This window comes from Balaenoptera musculus, chromosome 12 (genome assembly GCF_009873245.2).
Source record: "Balaenoptera musculus isolate JJ_BM4_2016_0621 chromosome 12, mBalMus1.pri.v3, whole genome shotgun sequence".
Lineage (NCBI taxonomy): Eukaryota > Metazoa > Chordata > Mammalia > Artiodactyla > Balaenopteridae > Balaenoptera > Balaenoptera musculus.
In genome coordinates this window covers 36,666,064-36,692,310 of record NC_045796.1, presented here as the reverse complement: position 1 = coordinate 36,692,310, position 26,247 = coordinate 36,666,064, and the positions used below count along the sequence as shown (strand labels likewise).

General features: G+C 37.6%; 1 pseudogene; it reads left to right on the top strand.

Moving 5' to 3' along the window:
- The first annotated feature begins 24,890 nt into the window (after positions 1-24,890).
- LOC118905252 lies at positions 24,891-25,540 on the top strand (annotated as a pseudogene).
- The last annotated feature ends 707 nt before the right edge of the window (positions 25,541-26,247 follow it).

The window sequence follows — 26,247 nt, the reverse complement described above, 5'->3', positions numbered from 1 at the left end:
ATTCCCACCAACAGTGTACTAGGATTCCCTTGAAAATTCTATTTTAATTTTGCAGTTATCAATTAACAATAATTTAATAGGATTTTAGTGCTAGTGTACTCAGACCCCAGTTTAGATTTGAACAGATACACAAGTTTGAAATAAGTGCATTTATAGTGAGGGGAGATAGAATAGGAAGACTCAGCCATTTTTCATTTTCATCTCCAAGGATGAAAAAAGGTAGAAAAAATTTATTTTAAAAAGTTAAGATAGGAGCACATTATATTTCAAAGATGGTTGTCCACTAGTCATTAAGGGAAATTTACTTTATCATAACATTGATTTGAATTATAGTCAATTAAACTGTGTTTTGATTTAGAAAATACATAGACTCTTTTTTAGGGGTATAGTGAAGGATAAATTGAAGCAATATTATTTGGCCAGGTATCCTTGTGTCTATTTCTTCCTGGCACAAGTTGGAGGGAAAGTTGTGCTAGAAGACGGCAGTTATGGAGGACATCTAGAAGATGGGGATGGGAGAGGCAAAAGGAAGATGGCAGAAACTGCAGACAGACACATAGATAACACACTCGAACATGTGTGTATGTGTGAACATGTGTATACACACACACACAGGAGTTGAGCTTCCCACTCAAAACACTGTTATTAACTGTGGTTCCCTGTGTCAGTGTGTAGGTGTGTCCCCTTAAAATACTGTCTTAATAACAGTGATCCCTGATATTCTTTTTGGGATTTGTTTCTGTTCAGAACTCTGCCTTTTAAAACCTGCAGTGTAACTTAGAAAATGTCATACTTCTGATTATTCTTTGTCAGGCTGGCAAAGTCCAGGTGAGTCTAGATTGTTTGACATAATAACCTAGCCTGCCTTTGAGCTGATGCCTGCATCCCTTAGGTTTACTCTGGATCAGTGCTTCTCAAACTTTAATGTCTCTGGGAATCTTGTCTTTGGGGCCCTAGATTCTGCATTTCTAACCAGCTCCCAAGTAATACAGATGTGGCCAGTCTGTGGACCACAGACTTTGAGTAGCCAAGATTGGATTGCTCTACTTTAATTCACAGCACAAGAGCTGTTCAGTTATCTTGTTCCTGGTATTCTCAATATCTTGTAGGGTTGGCAAGTGAAAAAGATTATATGAAGCCTGGCTGTACCTAGTCATCTAACACTCAAAACATGTCATATTTTTGCTTACAGCCTTGGTGGAGAAGCTAATTTTAATCTGCAGTGAGTTATTTGCTGAGTGCTGCTGGTTCAGAACTCATAATACTTCTGGGATTCTTTAGTCCCCTCTTGGATTTGGTCTCTATGCCAAAGCAAGGCTTCCTACCAAAGCACACTGGTGTTTGTAAATAGGCTTCTGGGTACCTTGTCAATGAGAGAATATTTGACCACTAGTCATGTCTTTAAGGGAAATTCACCTTAACTAAGCATAACTTTGAATTAAACTCTGTTTTGATTTGGAAACTTACCTACACTCTTTTTTTTTTTTTGAGTGTAACAAAGTAAGAATTATTTCATTGAGGAAATAAAATGTATTGGTTTGGCCAAAAAGTTCATTCAGGTTTTTCCATAAGAGGTACAAAACCCCAAACGATCTTTTTGGCCGGCCCAATATATTAAAACAGTATCTTTTAGCCAAGTATCCTTGTCTCTTTTCTTGACAGGAGAAGTTGAAGGTCTCATGCCATATAATTTAATGTTAACTTTCACGTCTATGATGTTTAATATCTGTGATGGATACGATGTCTTTTGTCCAAGGTACTTCCCCCTTTCTCTGAGAATTTATTCTCTCCACTTGTAATCAAGTGATTCTGGTAGGGCTTCCTTTTGTGGTGCTCTGCCTTGTATCCACAACGGTGAACACATGACCAATTGCATTGCTGTATTCCCCAGTCTAAAATGATTTAGTCCAAAGAAGGGTAAGTGACCCACCTGAGCCAGTTAGAGGCCTCCTGGGAATTGTTCTGTCTGGAGCTGCATGTGTAGTGCATTGTATCTGGGCCGTGCAGCTGCTAGGAGGTGAAGCAGAAAGCAAGAAGCTACTGATTCTGTAGGGGAGAATAAAGCCACTCAGAGACAAACAGATGAGAGACAGGTAGATAGAGAAGGGACAGAGCAAGGGACATTGAGTTAGTAGTTCTAAGTCACTGAAGATCTCAGAGTCGTCTTGATTCCCTTTGGCTCTTCTTTCAAATCTCTGGGCTTCTCAGATCTCATGAGCCATTAATTTCCTATTAGTATAAAGGCAATTTGAGTTGGTGTTCGAGCTGTTAAAAAGAAGCCTATTAAATATCTAACACACATTTCTTTAAAACAGTAAACTGAAGAGGTATCTCAGTGAGGCTGCTGTACCTCATGGCCGTGCTGCCGTCAGTGTGTGTAAACTCGATTTGCAAATAAGAATCAGAATTAATGAAGAACAACTGAAACCTGTCTTTGTTTGCCAGCAAATGCGTTACCTTAGTGATACCAAAGGGCTGAAAAATAAAAGGTAATAATCACTGTTATTGTCACAACAAGTTTGAATGAAGATGAACATTTTGAATACAAAGTGCATAAAATGAACATTAACCTTAAATGAAAGACACTGATTAAAGAAATAGAAAAATAAATCTTCCTGGCTCAAAAAGTAAATGAGGTCAGGCCATTGTAAGATTGAATATAGAAAAAGAAAAGCAGCTTAGACCAATTTTAATGGAAACAAAGGATTGTTGGTGAGTGATGATTTGCCACAAAGAAGAAAAAGTACTCTGGAGTTTATTTTACTCTCAATAATACATGCATCAGAACATTTACTAATAGTATCTAGGGACCTCAGTGAGGAAGAGGGAGAGGAGAATAAGCAGCACATACTTGGGGGTAGATGTTTGAATCACCCAGAGGGCTTCCAGACTACACATGCTGCTTTCCTCACTCCCCTTTTTGGAGCTTCTCATAGGCTTTTCTAGGGACTGTTTTTTCCCACGCCAAATCCCACTCTCAGGTGAGAACTCAATAAGGGAACAGTGGTTACTAATGGGAATGTATAATGTTTCTCAGATGTGTAAAACTTTATTAAAGACTGATAAATTCAGACTCAGTAAGAAAGCTGGTTCTTATTTAATGAAAAATGGAGTAATTTATAAAGCATACATAATGCAAACAAGGACAGAATGGCTCCATTATTTACAAAAATGTCTACAAGTATGACAGAAGGCTATAGCTGCCCATGAAAGAACCAAGAAGCAATGGAAGGAATGTGGTCAACACACTGAGAATCTATGATGTACTCTATGGAGTACATAACATCTGTCATTAAGTTATCATAAAGTATTATAAGTTAGGCATTCTTTAAAAGACTGCTCAGTTTTTTTTTTTTTAATTTATTTATTTATGGCTGTGTTGGGCCTTCGTTTCTGTGCGAGGGCTTTCTCTAGTTGTGGCAAGCAGGGGCCACTCTTCATCGCGGTGCGCGGGCTTCTCACTATCGCGGCCTCTCTTGTTGCGGAGCACAGGCTCCAGACACGCAGGCTCAGCAGTTGTGGCTCACGGGCCCAGCTGCTCCGCGGCATGTGGGATCCTCCCAGACCAGGGCTCAAACCCGTGTCCCCTGCATTGGCAGGCAGATTCTCAACCACTGTGCCACCAGGGAAGCCCCAAGTTAGGCATTCTTATACGTGTTTAACAGATAAAACAGATACAGAGAATCAACTTGCTCAAAAACCACAGGGTTGTTATATGCTGGACTCATATCTACTATTGTCTGTTTCCAAGTCAGTGAGCATTCTCGTCCTCCACAGATGAGCAACAAATAGCTACTGAGAGCCATATAAATAAAGGACTGGGAGGAGACTAATATAGATAATTTATAACATAATTCAAATGTTTTAACCAGAAATAGATACAATATACTTGCAATAGAAAGGAATTTACAACATAGTTCAAGTGTTTGGAGGAGAAATGGGGACAACATTCTTGCCATAGAATAGAATAATATATAATCAACTAATGTTTATGAGTTTATGAGTTGGATGAGTTATATAAGGGAAATTATTGAGGAAAAGTTCATGGAACAGTAAGGAAAAAGATTTTCAATCTTTTCAAATAATCAGTTTAGAGTATGTTAACAATATACTATAAAATGGTATATTTGTATGACCCTTTGCATGCCATTTGAAAGTGTAATTGGTAAGATGAGAGAGGGAATTTTATGAGGATTGTCTCTAGAAAATAGAGATTCTTAGGGCTTCCATGCTGTATCCTAAGGTATGGATAAAATAAGGAATTGTATCTCTTAAATAACTTTAATTTTATTGAATATAATATTCTGCATAAAGCTTTATGACCAATCTTAATCTCATGGAACAGACTTAATAGTTAAAGAAAAAAATAGACAAACTGATTTCAGAGTCAGGAGATCTGTGGTTCAGCCCTTCACTGGCTGAATGACTTGGGCAAAATCATTATTATCCATATCCTTATTGGTAAAGGAAGGAGGTTTTATTATGTCATTTCTGACTTTTACTCTATTTATGAGTCTGAAATATTGATAACCTCAGTCATATCAAACTTCTTTATTAAGTTGCAAAATCTGAAATAGATCAATTATTTCAGATATTTGGGTGTGTTATGGTTAAGCATGTTGGATGTTAAATTATAACAAAAATAATAGAGCTTCTACTTCTCTATCTCAATCTCAGATACTTCTATCTCATCATTAAATACAGGAAATCATAATTGTTGTTTTCCTAGGTGCTGTGCTCTTCTCACTCTATACTTTCTCTCTAGGATATCTCACCCTTGGACATGCGTGGTAAGCAGAAGTCTAAGGTGGCCCCCAAGATTCCCACCCCCTAGTATATACATGCTGTATATTCCTCACCCCTTAGTATAGGTGGGACTTGTGAACATGATGGAGGATTTCACTCCTATGATTAAGTTATGCTAAATGGCAAAGGTGAAAGAATTTTGCAAATATAATTTAGATCCCTAATAAGTTGGCTTTTGGTTAATCAAAAGGGATATTAGGTTGGTCAGCCCTGACCAAATCGAGTGAACCCTTGAAAATTCAGAGATTCAAATTGTCTAGAGATTTGAATTGAGAGAGCTTTGAAATGAGAGAGATTGGAAGCTCTCTTGTTGACCTTGTAGAAGCAAACTGCCATGTTCTGGAGAGGGTCACATGGCAGGAAACATTAGGTGGCCTCTAAGAGCTGAGGGTCTCAGTCCCATGATCACAAAGAACTGAATTCTGCCAACAACCAGTGAGTTTGGAAGAGGACCCTGAACCTCAGATTAGATTGCAGTCCTGGCTGACACTTTGACTGCAGCCTTGTGAAACCCTGAGCAGAGGACCCATTTTATCCCTGCCTGGACTCCTGACTCATGGAAACTGACATAATAGATGGATGTTATTTTAAGCTGCTAAATTGTAGTAATTTGTGATGAAGCAGGAGAAAATTAATTCAACATGATTTCAGTTATCACCAGATGACTCATAAATTTATATATCCAGCAAGACCTTCTCTTGCATATCCAACTGTCTATTTGACCTCTTCTCATGGCTGTCTCAAAGGTGTTTCAGGTTCAGTGTGCCCGATACCAGACTCATGTTCATTACTCTTGAGCCAAGTTCAGTGAATAGCATTTATTATCCCTCAAGTTGAGAAGCAAAAAACCAAGGAGTCATTTTTTTATACCTTTTTCAGATTTATACTTTATATCCAGTGCATCAAAAATTCCAATTTATTTCACTTCCTTGTGGAAAGTACTTCAGTCTGATTCATTCAACATCTACTCTATCCCCATCTAATATGCCTTCGTTATACTTTCAAGGATGACAAGCTAAAGATAACATTTATTTTTCTTTGTAGCTGAGATTTCTCATGACACTTAGCTTCTGTGAGACAGATGAATTTATGTGAATTTGGTAAGATGAGCAGTGAGAAGTGGCAGCCGTGTATGAGAAGTACAGACCATCTAGCAAGCATGTTGAGGAGATGATTGGTTTTTCTGGGGCGGCTATGGCAGGAGTTGTACTATCTGGTCCTTAGCATCTTGAGGGCCGTGACTAGAACAGTTCCACTAGAACAATCAGTCTTGTGTGGTTGGATGTTTCTCTTTGTTGCAATGTTTCTGGCAGTGGAGCATTACATCTTGGTGATTTGACCCTTTTAGAAATTCTGTAAGTTACCTAATACCTTGAGATATATCCCTTTTTTGCTTACAATAGATTAGGTGAAAGGATATATATTTTTAAAAGCCAGCTAATCTATCTTTTCTCTCCATCTCTACCACCACCATTACCACCATATTATTACAAGTTTTCATTATTTATGGCATGAACTCTAGCAATAGCCTCTTGGCTGGTTAACCTCTGTATTCACCATGCCCTCTTATAACCTTTATAATCCACTCTCTACTCTTCAGCCTGAATGACCTTTCCACATGTAATCCTCTCCCACTTAAAACATCTCCCCATTGTTTTCTGGATAAAGACCCAAATCTTCACTAGCCTATAAAGCCTGGCCCTTACCACCCTCTATCCTAATTTTGTACTTCTTTTTCCCTTAGTCACCACTCCAGCTGGAGACTTTTAGTCTCTTGTAGGTACCGTGCACCTCACCTGCACAGGTCTTTGCATACAAGTTGCTTCCTCAAGAAAGGCTCTTCCTTCCCAACTTTCCCTAATTAACATCACTCTGTGATTTCCAGATCTAAGCTAAATCCTCAAGGAAGCCTTTGCTGACTTCCCTACTTTGGTCAGTTATCTCATATGCTTTCTTGTGCCATCTGCTCCTTAGGGATTCCGGTTTGCAAAGTTGCAGTTTTATATTTGTGTCATCATTCGACTAACAATTGCTTTTCCCAGTATATGGTCAATACCATGTGAACAGGTACTTTTTGTTTTTGCTTTCATCATATTCCCTCCACCTAGCATAGGATTTGGTACATGGTAGGTACTCAAATATTTGCTGAATAATGAATAAATGAAGCATTTATAATGTTCTAGGTGTTTTTCTAAGTGATTTATACGCAGTTTATCCTTAACAAAAATATTATGAACCAGGTAGGATTATTTTGTCAGTTAGGATAAGCTAGGCAATGCTGTGGTAACAGATAACCCCCAAATCCAGAGATAACATCACCTAATGCTTCATGCTTACGCTTCACGTATAATTATGGTTAGCAGGTAGAAGTCTTTATCATAGTTACTCAGGGAACCAGGTCAAATCCCCCATCTTGACACATGCTTCCACAATTATTGCATCAGGGAGGATAAATGATGGAGAATCATGTACCAGCTTTTAAATGCTTCTGTCCAGAAGTGTCACACCAGGGCAAAGCAAGTCACCTGGCCGTGTCTAATGGGGGCAGAGATGTACAGTCGTTTCAGGTGCCTGGCAGGAAAAGAATCAGAAATACTGGTGGTTGGATAAAATATTGGTCTACCACATTTATTATTCCCATTTTATAAATGAGTAGACAGACATAGAGAGAAGCAACCTGCTTGAAAGTGAAGAAGCCAGGGTTTGAATCTGGGAAGTTTGACTTCCTCCTCCCCCACCTAGAGTTCTATGTTCTTCTTCTTTGTCCACATTGGGACCTAAACATTCATGAGAATTCTAGGAACAAACGGTTAACCATGTTTCTATCATTGCTTTTGCTCCCAAAAGAGAAGAGTGAAGCCAATTGCTGCTCTAGCCAGAGTTTCACTCCCTGAAGATAACAAAAATGAAGACTTTTTTTTTCAGGAAGACCCTGGCCAGAAGCTGATACACCAGCAGTCTTTTTTTTTTTTTTCCTCTGTTCTTTTGAAAGAGTCCACTTCTACCACCCTTATATAAAAACACTGTAGATAAAGAATGATTTTGTCAAGTCTATGTAGCCAAATGTTATCCTGAAACAGAAACTTTAAACAAAGCTGATCTTATTTAAGTCTTTTTCTGGTTGTTTTTACCTTTGGTTTGCAAGAGTCTGTTATGCTTTCTGTTTTTTCAATCAGAAAAACATTTCCTTGGGTAATGTTACTTTGGACTATTAAATGAGTTTGAGAAGATGATGAATAATTATCTCTGAATCTCTAAGTTCATTTGGGCTTTTATGAAAATAAAATCCAAAACTAGTATTTTACATAATGGAGTAAAGCAAAAAAGTTAGTTTTGTTTTTTGGTTTTTTTTAACCATGGGATAAGAGGAATAAGAGGGGGAGGCTTGAGTGTGTTTTTATTAGTGAGGTACTAGCCTTTGAATATTATATAAAATAAATTTGTGATTTTGACTCATGACTTATTAGGATTTATTTTGTCAATACAGAAAATACTTTTTTCAAAATACAGAATTTCAAGCAAAGAAATAAATAAACCTTACTAACTCCAATCTCAATTATTTAAGGATATGGTTTGTTATGTATTCAATGAACATTTGGTAAACATTAGTATTTTGCTGAAACGGTCATATTACCTGCTAACAATATCTTCTGTGCTCACATTAGAGTAATTTTTCTTACTTTTCTTCCCTTGGTAACAAAGAGAGATGAATTATAATTATTCCTACATGTAAATGTTTATCAAATGAAGTTTGCTGCCTATTATAGGAATACAAATATTACAGTAGTTGAATAACATATCTGGGACATATTTTCACTAGGAATAGAAGAAGAATAAATAAAGCTCAATAACATGGTAATACTGAAGAAATTGTTTGCATTCATGTGTTCATTTATTGCTAGCATACTTTTTTTTTAGTTTGAATTCCTAATTTACACAGGTACATTTTTAATGGACCAAAGTGTAAGACTATTTATTTATTTTAAAATATTTATCCTCAGGTAAATGCTAAAATAACTAGCAAAACCTCACAAAGGACTAAAATAGCTCTGCAATAAAGGCTTATAGTCCAGGCTTCAGTGTTTCCTTCATAGAAAAAGCAGGCAAATGTGCCATTTTTCCTCTCCATGGGGAGAGGAATATATCTGAGAGATCAGGTTGTCTTTTCTGAGTGACATTGTCAGTACCTGGTACTCCAGAATTCTAGGTGCCAGGACCAGTTTAAATCTCAGCTAAACATAGGAGACTCCCACTGAAATGAGCCAGAGAGATATATGAGCATCTTATCCAAGCAGAATGATCTTTCCTCTCTACCATAGAGCCTGATTTTGAGCATACTTACATACCTCTGTAGAACATTTGGCTATTTAACCATTTGAGAAAATTGCATAAAAATCCGATGGTGTGTTTTGAAGAGAAGTTTAATCTCACCTTCTCTAATATTAATAAAATTCCCTTCTTCCTTCTGAAATTAACTCCCCAGAAGATATTTACAGTGTGCTTCTGTTTTGTTACCTGATGCTGCTAGCCCCTCCTCTATTTTAGTTTAGCTAAGCCTTCCCACTTTAACACTATTCACAGGCCAGCGTATCTGTTTCTCATCTCTATTTGTCTCTGTCTCTATCTGTCTGTCTGCCTCTCTGTTATATCTCCTTTCACATGACACTAGACTCTGCAAAACCACCCCCCCCCCTTGGAAATGAGACTACTTCCTGTTAAGTGATCCTGGGGTCTGTGGCATGTAAAAACAACTGAGAACAATGTAGTGTGTTCTGTTGTAAAGATACATAAAAGCCATAAAACACCAGAGCAGGGGGTGGGGTATATGTGTATGAGTAGGAGAAGAGGATGCTGAGTTTTGCGATGTGCTGTTTCCCTCTAGATCTGTTTTTTAAAAGTCACTTCTGGCCCTTTGGCCAATCTGCACTTAATTACCTGTTCCTGCCCTATTCCCCAGGCAGTGTGGCCAGTCTATTCCCCATTCCCTCTGCGAGGCCCAGCTCTGGGGCTGAGCTGATGCATTACAAAAGCCTTGTGGACAGAAAAAATGTATGTGTCTGATGGGATTTTCCCTAAGTGGTCAGGATGCCAGCCACAGTCCTGATCATTTTAAATGGCTTGCGATCTGAGGATGGGGAGATGCTCATTAGCGGCTGTAGGAGCCCGATATCAGGAACAGATTGAACCAAGATGCTCTGCCAACACAAGCATTAATAGAAAAGAGCGTGTCAATAAAAGTTCCCAAGATGAAGCCATAGAACGAGGCACTTATGGACGATTATAAACATTTTGCCCCGTGGTGACTCTCCTCTATCAAACCTACTCCAAGCCTGATAAGCGCTGCCTCTTTAGGGGTCATTAATTTCCCTGAAAATTTAAACAGCTGTCACTTGTGATCCTCCTCAGGTGCTCATGTGGGAGAGATTAGCCTGTGTTTATAAGCCAGTGTGTTCATTAAGCGCCTGCCCATGTGGAACCCCCTCCACAGGCCTGCAGATCGCCCACAGATAATTGGGGGCAGCAGCGAATTACACAGAGGCATTGCAGGCAGCAAGAATGGTGTGGCCTTATTAATATCAGCTGGGGAGAGTGCACCATTTTAATGATTTCCAATAAACCAAAGCAAGCCCTCAGAGTTTCACAAGCATTTGGGCATGACAGTTAAAAGGACTATACAGGTTTGGGTTTCCTGTAGCTACTATAACTTCTTTCTCATTAACACTGAAAATCTTGGTTTAACTCTTTGCAATGCAGTGATTCTTCCGTGGTCAGCTTCTAAGTTCAAGTTACTTCTGGTACTTTTAATGCCTACTGCATCTTCTGGCAGATTTAATGGCTGTTACAGTAAGAAATAGATACTTCATGAAGCTATGTGGCTCCAATGCAGCACATCTGGGCTGTGTTTCTAAATCAAGATACTCATGTTTTAAATAGCATTCTCCAATTATATAATCTTTTAATGAAATTTGGTATACCGTATTTCTGTATTCTCGGACATTAATAAGTTCTTGTAAACTAATAAAAAATGGTATAGTTTAACATTTTTAACAGGAGTTTAAAACTTGCTGAGAAGTCTTTGTTTGGAAGAACTTTAAATGTATTGGACATTTTCCAGCCCAATCAACATGTAAAGAAAAGATGTAGGGACATTTTAAAAATAGATGACACTTTTTTTTTTTTTAGTAATAGAATTCTATAAGAGTAGAAATATTTCCAAATACCTTTTTCAAAATGCTGTCTCCATTGCAAGATTTGCTTTTGAAAAGTAATCACTCATCCAACAGACAGACTGTATGTGTTTATATTTTTAAAAAATCTTCTTGGGAGGACACTATGGGCAGTCATCATAATCACAGTAAAAAGTTTGGCAAATTTTACACATTTAAAGAAATATATTCTGTCTTTAAGTTCGACAGTTCTTTTAAGAACTTTGCCGTGAGATAACAAGCAAAACTTTGAGAGCCAAAGACTTTCTTGATTTTTCCTACCTCATGCAGTATATTCTAAAAATTCCATTATTTTAAAAAGGCTTATTTCTACAGAACTTATCATACTTTTGACATCCTATGTCTTGAAGGGCATCTCTGGCTTTCATTTCTTTGCTACCACACTTGGCTTATGAATGAGGCAGGAAGCAGTCCCTTGTACAGGGCTATCTCTGTAAGCTTAACCTTGAAGTCTTATATTCTAGCAGAGGCAGTGGCTTCAGCAATGGCAATGACTGTATTATACAGTTGTATAAAGCATTGTTTTATTAAAGAATTTTTGTACTATTGAGAATCTACCTTCTCTGTTTCATCTTTCCTTTGATAGCTTATAAAAAGAAGTAGTTCTTTGTGTATTTCATTTAAACAAAATCTGACAGATACTATAAGCTGTGCATGAGGGAATATTACTCTGCTCATCCAACTCATAGCAAACCTCTTATACTTCATAACGTGATCTGATGGTTGATTGGCCAGATCTTTAACAATGCTTTCTATGCACCTTCCAAATCTATTTGTTGATAAAGGAGTGCTTTGTAGCTTGTTCAGTATATTGATTTCTATAAATTGTATCATACATTTTTATTAGGAAGAGAAAGTGTTTCCCCAATTGTATGTGGCTTTCACTATTAACTAAGGAATCACAGAAGTGGCTCCTAAATACTAATCATTAAGTTTAGTAAAATGTTATAAACTGGTGGCTTGAGGATAGCATGGCTTTAAACATTGCTGAAAAAAATGATTATGCTATATTTTACATGCTTACATCATGAGTTAATATCTTAATGTACAATGTGCCTTAACATGAGACTCATTGTGGCTCATTGTGTGATGAAAATTGTGGCTATTCATTGTTAAAAATAATGAAAGAAAACCCATATTTCAAATAGCGTTCTTGATAATTTTGAGGTTTTCAGACAGATCTTCTTACACAGGACTAGACAGTTTTTTAAAAATATAAAATGTGGCTGATTAAAAAATAATACTAGGAGCTGAAATACTGATTTTGCCATTTTCTGGTGGTTTGCTTGTATTTAAATTACTAGCATTTTTCAATCCATGGGTTATTTGCTGAAACTTTTTAATCTACTTGACATTTTGTGAGGATAGATTCATTCAAAACCCAATAATTTTTTAATTCATTTAACTGGATCCACAAAAATTATAACAATAGAATACACTGGAAACAAGCACATGAGGCAGTACAGTGCTGTCACCCCTGATGTGTTTTGAAACTAGTCCCTTTTTTATTTCTCGATATCTTGCTCATTGCATGTGGTAGAAGTCTCTGCGTACCGACTGAATAAGGGGAACGGTGTTGATCCATGTAATAAAGTGTAGTTACTTGCTTATTGCTTAGATAAAAGATAAAGTTCTAATATTTTCCCCCACACTATAACAAATTATCTTCCTTAATGCCACTTTGGGGGCTACTCCTGGAGGGAAGAGTATCTTTGCCTCTCACTCCTTTACCAAGCTCTGGCTCTGGCCACCAGAGAGTCTTTGTGACAGGATGGGCAATAGATAGACTTCGGTTAGAGGTTTTCTGTCTTTGTGGATCAGCTTTGATCTTAGGAGATAAAAATATATAATCACAATGTAAATCTTCTGGTGATACTCCTATGGCTATATCTAAAATGAAAAAAAAGTTGGAGGTTTGAAAATATTTATTATTGGAAATATAGTAAATATAGCTGAATGCTGCATATTCCATGTATATATATGTGAGGGAGAAACTCAGTTTTTTAAAAGACTTCTAAGATGATCTGGACTTGCCTAAATAAAGTAAGAGATTCCCTAGGGAGCAAGTGACATCTGTGTTCTTTCATTTTGTTTACACTAATGAACAGTGAATGGAAGAACCCCCCTGCCCATTTCAGACTCATTGAAAGAGTCTGAAATAGACTCTTAAATAGACTCATTAAATAGAATATGGCTTTTATACAATAGTAGAAAACTTTGTTTTCTTTCTGGCTGCTTTGAAAGAAAAGACCCAAGACTCAGGTGTATATATGAAATATCTTACTTTTTAAAAAGTGAAATTCAGTTAGTAACTAGACTGTTTTGTGTATTCAAAGAACAGAAGTAGTTGTTTGGGTAGGGGTCCTGTTCACCCTGATGGACACACTGATAAGGCAAAAAAGTACTCAGGAGGGATGAACCTATATCCTGAGGGTTAGAAGGAAACAACTGGATCTGTATTTGGAAATTTTTTATTTTTTAATTTTATTTTACTTATTTTTATACAGCAGGTTCTTATTAGTTATCTATTCTATACATATTAGTGTATATATGTCCATCCCAATCTCCCAATTCATCCCACCACCAACACCACCACCCCCCACTTTCCCCCCTTGGTGTCCATATATTCGTTCACTACATCTGTGTCTCTATTTCTGCCTTGAAAACCGGTTCATCTGTACCATGTTTCTAGATTCCACATATATGCGTTAATATACGATATTTATTTTTCTCTTTCTGACTTACTTCACTCTGTATGACAGTCTCTAGGTCCATCCAAGTCTCTACAAATGACCCTATTTCTTTCCTTTTTATGGCTCAGTAATACTCCATTGTATATATGTACCACATCTTCTTTATCCATTCATCTGTCAGTGGGCATTTAGGTTGCTTCCATGTCCTGGCTATTGCAAATAGCGCTGCAATGAACATTGGGGTGCATGTGTCCTTTTGAATTACGGTTTTCTCTGGGTATATGCCCAGGAGTGGGATTGCTGGGTCATAGGGTAATTCTATTTTTAGTTTTTTAAGGAACCTCCATACCGTTCTCCATAGTGGGTGTATCAATTTACATTCCCGCCAACAGTGCAAGAGGGTTCCCTTTTCTCCACACCCTCACCAGCATTTTTTGTTTGCACATTTTCTGATGATGCCCATTCTAACTGGTGTGAAGTGATACCTCATTGTAGTTTTGATTTGCATTTCTCTAATAATTAGTGATGTTGAGCAGCTTCTCATGTGCTTCTTGGCCATCTGTTTCTCTTCTTTGGAGAGATGTCTATCTAGGTCTACTGCCCATTTTTTGATTGGGTTGCTTGTTTTTTTAATATTGATCTGCATGAGCTGTTTATATATTTTGGAGATTACTCCTTTGTGCATTGATTCATTTGCAAATATTTTCTGTCATTCTGAGTGTTGTCTTTTCGTCTTGTTTATAGTTTCCTTTGCTGTGCAAAAGCTTTTAAGTTTCATTAGGTCCCATTTGTTTATTTTTGTTTTTATTTCCATTACTCTAGGAGGTGGGTCAAAAAGGATCTTGCTGTGATTTATGTCGAAGACTGTTCTTCCTATGGTTTCCTCTAAGAGTTTTATAGTGTCCGGTCTAACAGTTAGGTCTTTAATCCATGTTGAGTTTATTTTTGTGTATGGTGTTAGGGAGTGTTCTAATTTCATTCTTTCACATGTAGCTGTCCAGTTTTGCCAGCACCACTTATTGAAGAGACTGCCTTTTCTCCATTGTATATCCTTTCCTCCTTTGTCATAGATTAGTTGACCATAGGTGTGTGGGTTTATCTCTGAGCGCTCTATCCTGTTCCATTGATCTATATTTCTGTTTTTGTGCCAGTACCGTATTGTCTTGATTACTGTAGCTTTGCAATATAGTGTGAAGTCAGGGAGTCTGATTCCTCCAGCTCTGATTTTTTCCCCTCAAGATTGGTTTGGCTATTTGGGGTCTTTTGTGTCTCCATACAAATTTTAAGATTTCTTGTTCTAGTTCTGTAAAAAATGCCATTGGTAATTTGATAGGGATTGCATTGAATCTGTAGATTGCTTTGGGTAGTATAGTCATTTTCACAATATTGATTCTTCCAATCCAAGAACATGGTATATCTCTCCATCCGTTTGTGTCATCTTTGATTTCTTTCATCAGTGTCTTAACAGTTTTCTGCATACAGGTCTTTTACCTCCTTAGGTAGGTTTACTTCCTAGGTATTTTATTCTTTTTGTTGCAATGATGAAGGGGATTGTTTCCTTAATTTCTCTTTCTGATCTTTCATTGTGAGTGTATAGGAATGCAAGAGATTTCTGTGCATTAATTTTGTATCCTGCAACTTTACCAGATTCATTGATTAACTCTAGTAGTTTTCTGGTGGCATCTTTAGGATTCTTTATGTATCGTATCATGTCATCTGCAAACAGTGACAGTTTTACTTCTTTTTTTCCAATTTGTATTCCTTTTATTTCTTTTTCTTCTCTGATTGCCATGGCTAGGACTTCCAAAACAATGTTGAATAATAGTAGTGAGAGTGGACACCCTTGTCTTGTTCTTGATTTTAGAGAAATGATTTCAGTTTTTCACCATTGAGAATGATGTTTGCTGTGGGTTTGTCATATATGGTCTTTATTATGTTGAGGTAGGTTCCCTCTGTGCCCACTTTCTGGAGAGTTTTTATTATAAATGGGTGTTGAATTTTGTCAAAAGCTTTTTCTGCATCTATTGAGATGATCATATGGTTTTTATTCTTCAGTTAGGTCACATGGTGTATCACATTGATGGATTTGCGTATATTGAAGAATCCTTGCATCCCAGGGATAAATCCCACTTAAACATGGTGTATGATCCTTTTAATGTGTTGTTGGATTCTGTTTGCTAATATTTTCTTGAGGACTCTTGCATCTATATTCATCAGTAATATTGGTCTGTAATTTTCTTTTTTTGTAGTATCTTTGTCTGGTTTTGGTATCAGGGTGATCAGGGTGATGGTAGCCTCGTAGAATGAGTTTGGGAGTGTTCCTCTGAAATTTTTTGGAAGAGTTTGAGAAGGATGGGTGATAAATCTTCTCTAAATGCTTGATAGAATTCACCTGTGAAGCCATCTGGTCCTGGACTTTTGTTTGTTGGAAGATATTTAATCACAGTTTCAATTTCATTACTTGTGATTGGTCTGTTCCTATTTTCTATTTCTTCCTGGTTCAGTCTTGGAAGGTTATACCTTTCTAAGTGTTTGTCCATTTCTTCCAGGTTGTGTATTTTATTGGCATAGAGTTGCTTATAGTAGTCTCTTATGATGCTTTGTATTTCTGAGGTGTCTGTGTGACTTCTCCGTTTTCATTTCTGAATTTATTGATTTGAGTCCTCTCCCTCTTTTTCTTGATGAGTCTGTCTAAAGGTTTATCAACTTTGTTTATCTTCTCAAAGAACCAGGTTTTAGTTTTATTGATCTTTGCTGTTGTTTTCCTTGTTTCTATTTCATTTATTTCTGCTCTGATATTTATGGTTTCTTTCCTTCTACTAACTTTGGGTTTTGTTTGTTCTTATTTCCCTAGTTCCTTTAGGTGTAAGGTTAGATTATTTATTTGAAATTTTTCTTGTTTCTTGAAGTAAGATTGTATTGCTATCAACTTTGCTCTTAGAATTGCTTTTGCTGCATCCCATAGGTTTTGGATTGTAGTGTTTTCATTGTCATTTGTCTCTAGGGATTTTTTGATTTCCTCTTTGATTTCTTCAGTGATCTCTTGGTTATTTAGTGATGTATTGTTTAGCCTCCATGTGTTTGTGTTCTTTTATGTTTTTTTTCCCTGTAATTCATTTCTAATCTCATAGCGTTGTGGTCGGAAAAGATGCTTGATATGATTTCAATTTTCTTAAATTTACCAAGGCTTGATTTGTGACCCCAGATGTGATCTATCCTGGAGAATGTTCCATGAGCCCTTGAGAAGAAAGTGTAATCTGCTGTTTTTGGATGGAATGTCCTATAAATATCAATTAGATCTGTCTGGTCTATTGTGTCATTTAAAGCTTGTGTTTCCCTATTAATTTTCTGTCTGGATGATCTATCCATTGGTATAGATGAGGTGTTAAATTCCCCCACTAGTACTGTATTAGTGTCAATTTCCTCTTTTATAGCTGTTAGCATTTGCCTTATGTATTGAGGTGCTCCTATGTTGGGTGTATATATATTTATAATTGTTATATCTTCTTCTTGGATTGATCTCTTGATCATTATGTAGTGTCCTTTCTTGTCTCTTGTAACAGTCTTTAGTTTAAAGTCTATCTTATCTGATATAAGTATTGCTACTCCAGCTTTTTTTCCATCCCCTCCTTTCAGTCTGTATTTGTCCCTAGGTCTGAAGTGGGTCTCTTGTAGACACCATATATATGGGTCTTTTTTTTGTATCCTTTCAGCGAGCCTTTGTCTTTTGGTTGGAGCATTTAATCCATTCCCACTTAAGGTAATTATCCATATGTATGTTCCTATCACCATTTTCTTAATTGTTTTGGGTTTGTTTTTGTCGGTCCTTTTCTTCTCTTGTGTTTCCCACTTAGAGAAGTTCCTTTAGCATTTGTTGTAGAGCTGGTTTGGTGGTGCTGAATTCTCTTAAAGGTTTTGATTTCTCTGTCGAATCTGAATGAGATCCTCGCTGTGTAGGGTAATCTTGGTTGTAGAGGTTTTGATTTCTCTGTTGAATGTGCATGAGATCCTCCCCGTGTAGAGTAATCTTGGTTGTAGGTTCTTCCCTTTCATCACTTTAAATATATTGTGCCACTCCCTTCTGGCTTATAGGGTTTTTGCTGAGAAATCAGCTGTTAACCTTAAGGGAGTTCCCTTGTATGTTATTTGTTATTTTTCCCTTGTTGCTTTTAATGATTTTTCTTTGTCTTTAATTTTTGTTGATTTGATTACTATGTGTCTCGGTGTGTTTCTCCTTGGGTTTATCCTTCCTGGGACTCTCTGTACTTCCTGGACTTGGATGGCTATTTCCTTTCCCACGTTAGGGAAGTTTTCAACTGTAATCTCTTCAAGTATTTTCTTGGGCCCTTTCTCTCTCCTCTCCTTCTGGGACTTCTATAATGAGAATGTTGGTACATTTAATGTTGTCCCAGAAGTCTCTTAGGCTGTCTTCATTGCTTTTCATTCTTTTTTCTTTATTCTGTTCCACAGCAGTGAATTCCACCATTCTGTCTTCCAGGTCACTTATCCATTCTTCTGCCTTAATTATTCTGCTACTGATTCCTTCTAGTGTATTTTTCATTTCAGTTATTGTATTGTTCATCTCTGTTTGTTTGTTCTTTAATTCTTCTAGGTGCTTGTTCTTTAATTCTTCTAGGTCTTTGTTAAACATTTCTTGCATCTTCTCGATCTTTGCCTCCATTCTTTTTCCAATGTCCTGGATCATCTTCACTATCATTATTCTGAATTCTTTTTCTGGAAGGTTGCCTATCTCCACTTCATTTAGTTGTTTTTCTGAGGTTTTATCTTGTTCCTTCATCTGGTACATAGTCCTCTGCCTTTTCCTTTTGTCTATCTTTCTGTGAATGTGGTTTTCTTTCCACAGGCTGCAGGATTGTAGTTCCTCTTGCTTCTGCTGTCTGCCCTCTGGTGGATGAGGCTATCTAAGGGGCTTGTGCAAGCTTCCTGATGGGAGGGACTGGTGGTGGGTAGAGCTGGGTGTTACTCTGGTGGGCAGAGCTCAGTAAAACTTTAATCTGCTTGTCTGCTGATGGGTGGGGCTGTGTTCCCTCCTTGTTGGTTGTTTGGCCTGAGGCAACCCAACACTCAAGCCTACCTGGCTCTTTGGTGGGGCTAATGGCAGACTCGGGGAGAAGACAATATGGGAAGGCAGTGAATAGAGCATAGGTTTTGAATATGGATAGGTCAGGATTGACCTTTGCTATGTTTTAGTTTGTACTAAATCACATTGAGAAAAATCACATCTGTGCCTCAGTTTCCTCAGTGGGAAAGGTGATTCTATTTGAATATAGGTTTGGCTGCATGTAACCAAGTCCCCAAATAGCCGGGACTTAAACTGAATAGAACTGAATAGAAATTTATTTCTCATTCATATAAACTCTGGGCTGGTATTGTGACTGCTCTGGGAAGTCATCAAGGCTCCATGAGACATCAGAGACCCAGGCTCTTGCTGTCTGATTGTTCCAGTGTCCCTAGAGTGTTGTCCCCATTTCCATAGCCTGAATGACTCACTCTTTTTTTTTTTTTTTTAACTTTGGGTTTATTTATTTATTTATTTATTTATGGCTGTGTTGGGTCTTCGTTTCTGTGCGAGGGCTTTCTCTAGTTGCGGCAAGTGGGGGCCACTCTTCATCGCGGTGCGCGGGCCTCTCATTATCGCGGCCTCTCGTGTTGGGAGCACAGGCTCCAGATGCGCAGGCTCAGTAGTTGTGGCACACGGGCCTAGTTGCTCCACGGCATGTGGGATCTTCCCGGACCAGGGCTCGAACCTGTGTCCCCTGCATTGGCAGGCAGATTCTCAACCACTGTGCCACCAGGGAAACCCACTCTTTTTTTTTAAGATTTTTTTTTTTCTTTTTGATGTGGACCATTTTTAAAATCTTTATTGAATTTGTTATTGAATTTGTTATTGCTTCTGTTTTTTGTTTTGGTTTTTTGGCCGCGAGGCATGTGGGATCTTAGTGCCCTGACCAGGGATTGAACCCGCACCCCCTGGATTGGAAGGCTAAGTCTTAACCAATGGACCACCAGGGAAGTCCACTGATTGACTCACTCTAACCACAGCTGAATTCCAAATGCAGGGAGAAAGACCACGACCTGGAAGTTGTGACCATTGCTCTCATTCCGTTGATGAAACTTGATATCTGGCTGCACATAGCTGCAAGGGAGGCTGGGAACTGTAGACTTTATCTTGGATGGCCATGTGCCTGGCAAAAAACTGGGGGTTTCATTATTCTAGAAGAAGAGGTGAATAGCTTTGGGGGATTAACTAGCATTATCTGCCATAGGCAGGGTTGACATATATTAGCCAGTAGGCACAGTAGTACCTCATGCCTACAATACTTTTAGGGGTCCACAAAAAGATTTAAATTTTAATTTCTTTTAAAATCAGGAGAAAAAATGAATATGATAATAATGGATATTTAATAATGGAATCCAGCTTGTATTATATTTTCCTTTATTCCACTGCAGTCATAAAATATAATTTTTAATGTTTTCTTAAAAAGGAAGAGGACCACAAAGGAAAAAGTACCTATGGACCACAGAGCCATGATGTAGACTGAGCCATAGGGATGATAATAAAACCTTCCATACGGTATTGAAAGGTAGAGATATTATAGAACAAAATAAGATAATTACTTTTCCTTCATTGTCATTTTTACTTTAATTCTTATATTATCATTGTTGTATGTGTTTACTCTGAAGATACTAACTTTTCTGAATTTATCACTGTCATCTTATTTTCCATTGAACCTCTTCTCCCATATATAGTCCTATCTACATCCCTAATGGGGAGACAGGTTGCCTAATTTGAGGTCGTCCAAAAGGCATGTTTGTCTCCAAATTTCTCATCTACTGACTTGCCCTATTAGAGACATTCCTTGGCTTAAGACATTGACCCTGGGATGCCCTAGTTAAAAGTTCAACACACAATTTGAAAAAATTTTCAAAACAGAATATGAAATTTTAGATCTTTATCTACCCGGAAAGATAAATGTCTACAAAATTTCCATGGCAAGGTGGGATTTTATTTACTGTTTTCATATTTATTTAATTAAATAATTTAAGTGACTTTTAAAACCAGAATCACACAATAATTATAATTTTAAAATTTAAATATATTAATCAATTAGCAGTTACAACTCATTAGAATTTGTTTTATTGAGTAAGATGGTTGTCTCTTGACTGAGAACAGGCCCCAGGGATAAGGAATCATGGAATAAATGCATGTACTTCTAAAAGGGAATTGAAAAAATACCAGATTTACAAGGATAGTCTGTATCACCCCTGTTCTTTGTATTTTCAGAAATTTTAACCAGTAATTGCAACTCATTTGTGCTACTGAAGAAACTGGGATATGTTTATTAATATGTAATATTCTGTAAATATCAGTATTTAAATCTTTAAAAATGAATATATGTTTTTTTCAATCATATCAGTAGCAATTACAATGATAACCTATTTTATCCATGCTTTCTTCAAAGACTGTGATTAAACCTCTAATAATTTAAAATGACCCAAAAGCCTTGTTTTCCAAGCTAGTGTGTAGTCTTGATGTATTGATCAGTGCTTGAAATCACAGGCTCAACACAATACAGCTTTCTGAGACAGAAATTTTACCCTCTATTATATTTACATTAAAGTATATTACAAAAATATTGTGGAATAGAGCAAGATATCCACATGAATTGTCAAAAACAAAAAACAAAAAATAGATTCAAAGAAATTCAACATGTGGATGAAAACTCTTGGGTCTGCCTATAGAGTTCTTACTTTCCTTGTCCTTAAAATTATTTCAGTAACAAAGTTTGAGAAGTACCACTTTAAATATTTAAAGTGCCACTGTAAATATTTTAATATCACGTTCCACCTGATCCAGCTTCAGAACATGAATACTGCATATAGTATGAATACCTAGGTGGGCCATTTGAAGCAAGAGACCCTCACACAATCAATTAGAAGATAGCCAGATGCCCGTTATGATGAAAGAGTCAGGGCTTACTGAGGAGGAGACTCTATCTCATGATTGTATCTAGAGATGAGCTCACCTAAGCCAGAGTTTCAGTAAAGCTCTTTACTTTGTAGTTGAGTACATTATCAAAATTTTGCATCCTTAAGAACTTAGGTTATCTGTAACATGTTCCTATGTCCTTAGAAAAAGAGCAAGTGTCAAAATGCCTGAATACTACATTACTTTTTAAAGACTCTTTTTGGTGAGTGGATATTTTAAACAAAATTGAGTCCCTGCTTTCAAAGCTTAACAAATTCACTTTTTTTCCCCTGGCAACCAAGTAGTACTTAGCAGTTTTACTGGCTCTAACCAATCTCTTCCAACTAGGCAAGGATAGCTGTTTTCTTTGGCCTGACTATTTGGAATCATCTGCAGGAATTTGGTTGGTCGAAAATATGCTTGACAGTTGAGTCCCCCTTCTCTCTGCCTTGGCTCTGTAGGCAGAGCTTGTTAAATTATTCTGTGTGAGTGTGTTGGTACCTGAAGTCTGTGTATTTGCACATGCCACAGGGGTCTTATTCAATAATTTATTACTTTGATTCCTTAAGTAGACACTTGTGACCTGAGTAAAAATTCCTCTGAATGGACTTACCCAGTTATACTTGGGAAGTAAACTTTCTCTTGTTTGGAAGTTTAGGTTTAGAAAATGTTTGCATTAGCCCTTAAGTATTTAATATGGTATAGGATATAGAACATAGTATAGAAAGGCAAGATTAAACAAACTACAGGCCCTTCTGTGATGGATTCTCCTTGAAACCTTTCATTGCCTGGTTTGGTCTAATGTTTATGTCCTTGAGTGATGTGGGCTCCACTTCATCATGAATATGATTTCACATTCTTGTAATCTATTATTACCTTATTAGATTACTTGATTAATATATAAATTTAATTTTACTTCTTTGTATCTAACTTGTATTCAGTCACTATAAGGTAAGAAATTATTCTACCATTAATTACTATGAACACCCATTCTTCCTAATCACTTCTTAGATTGTAAAAATAGATGTAGTCGGGATGAATCTCTGACTATAAAATTGAGTGTAACAATATAAGTTTAGGGCTTCCCTGGTGGCACAGTGGTTAAGAATCCTCCTGCCAATGCAGGGGACACGGGTTCGAGCCCTGGTCCAGGAAGATCCCACATGCCGCGGAGCAACTAAGTCCGTGTGCCACAACTACTGAGCCTGTGCGCTAGAGCCCACGAGCCACAACTACTGAGCCTGTGTGCCAGAACTACTGAAGCCCACGTGCCTAGAGCCTGTGGTCCGTAACAAGAGAAGACACCACAATGAGAAGCCTGCGTACTGCAACAAAAAATAGCTCCCGCTCGCCGCAACTAGAGAAAGCCCACGTGCAGCAACGAAGACACAACGCAGCCAAAAATAAATAAATAAATTTATTTAAAAAAATATATATATGTTTAAAATTTTTATATAATTCAGCTTACTCTCTATGTTGCACTCTCTTTCTCTTATAGTGGGGTAGAATATTTCCATTAATTTGGGATTTCCCCTCCTTCACATTTCTTTAGGATATATATTTAAGAATATATCTAAGAATTTGGAGAGGATAAAAGACATTGGGAGAGGGGATCCATGTGGTCTCTCTGTCATATTTTTTTTTTCTAGAAGAATAGCTTATGATCTCTTTGCATTCTCCTAAGATTTTTTTTTAAAATACATGTGCCCTAGAATATCTTTTATTTTTATTTATTTATTTATTTATTTATTTATTTTTAATTAATTTATTTATTTTTATTTTTTTTATTTTTTGGCTGTGTTGGGTCTTCGTTTCTGTGAGAGGGCTTTCTCTAGTTGTGGCAAGTGGGGGCCACTCTTCATCGCGGTGCGCGGGCCTCTCACTATCGCGGCCTCTCTTGTTGCGGAGCACAGGCTCCAGACGCGCAAGCTCAGTAGTTGTGGCTCACGGGCCTAGTTGCTCTGTGGCATGTGGGATCTTCCCAGACCAGGGCTCGAACCCGTGTCCCCTGCATTGGCAGGCAGATTCTCAACCACTGCACCACCAGGGAAGCCCTCTCTGTCATATTTGCATGGAGATAGCAAATGAGATATCTACTCTCCTAATTTGTCCTAAGTTATCATTCCACTTGGTTTGCTGCCAAGATGTCCTCAGCTCCCTAGGCATACTTTCTTTGGTTGTGAGGGCTCTTTTTCCTGATTCTGTATCACTCATGGGAGCAAGGAATCTTTCTGCTTCTCTCAGCCATCTCTGTGAGGCTGTTGTTCATGGTCTCTTCAACTGAAGGTGTCACAGAGCCTTTCCCTTTCTAGGTACTTGGCTACCTAGAGAAAGAAAGAGAGACAGACAGACTGACAGACTGATTATTGACGTGTGTATCTATAAACAACTCTTAGAACAAGTATAGACAGTTTGTTGTTTCTGGAAGCTTTTCCTAGGAACCAGGTGCCTTTTGTTTCAGTGCTCCATAAACACTCAGATCTTTCTGTCTCCCTTGGGCTTTCCTCTGAGAAGTGGGGTACAAGATCCTCTCTCTGGGACCCAGGGAGGTTTTTGCTCTCATTTGACCTCCGTTCCATCTTTCTCCATCTCCCCTGCTGGAAAAAAGATTTTCTAGTTTGGATAAAAGTCAGATTACCTTCAATTTAAAAAAAAATCTCTTTAACAACAACTAGGAAAACTTTCCTTAAATCAACCCTAAGTCAAGGAACGTGGAGCAGACGATCTGCTCAAATTAGGGAAAAGGAAAGCAAGAAATTCTGGAAGGAAAAAAGGAACATGGGTGAATATCACAGAAGTATTATCCCACCACATTTAGGTCTTAATTGTCTATACAAGTTACCCCTATCTGAGCCTTGTGAAAAGAAAATTAAAGTCTTCTCTATTTTTGGGGATATTTCCTTGGAATTGAACCAGTTGATTCAATCATCCAAGGGATGGTTTTCTAAGCATCTTGTCTCTTATCTTTCTCCCTTATGCTACTTCTTTCATTAAAAAACAAAAACAAAAAACTCCATAAGTGTGTGGGAGAAGGAAAATAAAGTAGAACAAAAATTCAAATCACTCTAGCTGCCATCTTGCGTCCCCGCGTGTGTGCACCTTATCTCAGCTGGTCTGCCTGAGACCCCCTGATCGCCAACCCTAGTCCCCTGCGTGGCCCCATTTCTGCTCCAACAAGATGAAGCTATCATGAACCAAGAGAAACTCACCAAACTGCAGGCACAAGTGCGCATTGGTGGGAAAGGAACTGCTCGCAGAAAGAAGGTGGTTCATAGAACAGCCACAGAAGACGACAGAAAACGTCAGTTCTCTTTAAAGAAGTTAGGGGTGAACAATATCTCTGGTATTGAAGAGGTGACTATGTTCACAAACCAAGGAACAGTGATTCACTTTAACAACCCTAAAGTGCAGGCATCTCTGGCAGCAAACACTTTTCACCATTACAGGCCATGCTGAGACAAAGCAGCTGACAGAAATGCTACCCAGCATCTTAAACTAGCTTGGCGCAGACAGTCTGACCAGTTTAAGGAGACTGGCTGAAGCTCTGCCCAAACAATCTGTGGATGGAAAAGCACCACTTGCTACTGGAGAGGAGGATGATGATGAAGTTCCAGATCTTGTGGAGAGTTTTGATGAGGCTTCCAAGAAAGAAGCAAACGGAATTGAGTCAACTTCTGAAGAAGATAAGTCTTGAAGAAGTTACTGGGAGCTGCTATTTTATATTATGACTGCTTTTTAAAAATTTTGTTTATGGATCTGATAAAATCTAGATCTCTAATATTTTTAAGCCCAAGCCCCTGGACACTGCAGCTCTTTTCAGTTTTTGCTTAATACAAATTCATTCTTTGCAGCTAATTAAGCTGAAGAAGCCCGGGAATAAAGTTTGAAACAAAGGTTAATAAAGTTCCAAAAAAAGAAAATATTCAACTCACTAGTAGTTTTTTCTTATAAGCTAACGTAGAGAGAGACAAATTGTTGGCAGGGTTTGGTACATTCTGTGACTTTCTCTAACCTAAATTATGCTTTTTCTGAGAGTTGTTTATAAATACACAGGTCAATAATCAGTCAGTCAATCTCTCTCTCTCTCTCTCTCTCTCTTTCACATATCCCAGGAGGGCAAGTACCTAGAAAAAGGTCCACAAATTTAATGTGCTCATAGTTGACATCATTGCTCATTTTGGCACTCTGTCACCTGGAGTCTGGTGACCAAGTTTTTTCAACAGTTATTCCATGTAGTCACTATCAATCACAGTTGACATACAAGATGAAATCTGTTTGATATCCTTGCCTAGTGGTTAAAAAAGTGTGCTCTGTTACCAGACTGCCTGTGTTCAAGTCGCTGTTCTATCATTTATGAACTGGGGAAACGGTTTGGGCAAGACATTTAACTTTTCTAAGCCTCAATTCTTTATGGAGTAATAATAAGAACTACCCAAAAAGTTATAGCAAAAATTAAATGGAATAGTCTATGTAACGAGCTTAGAGTAGTGCCTAGCCCTCAAAATACTTTAGCTTTTATTAACATTACTAC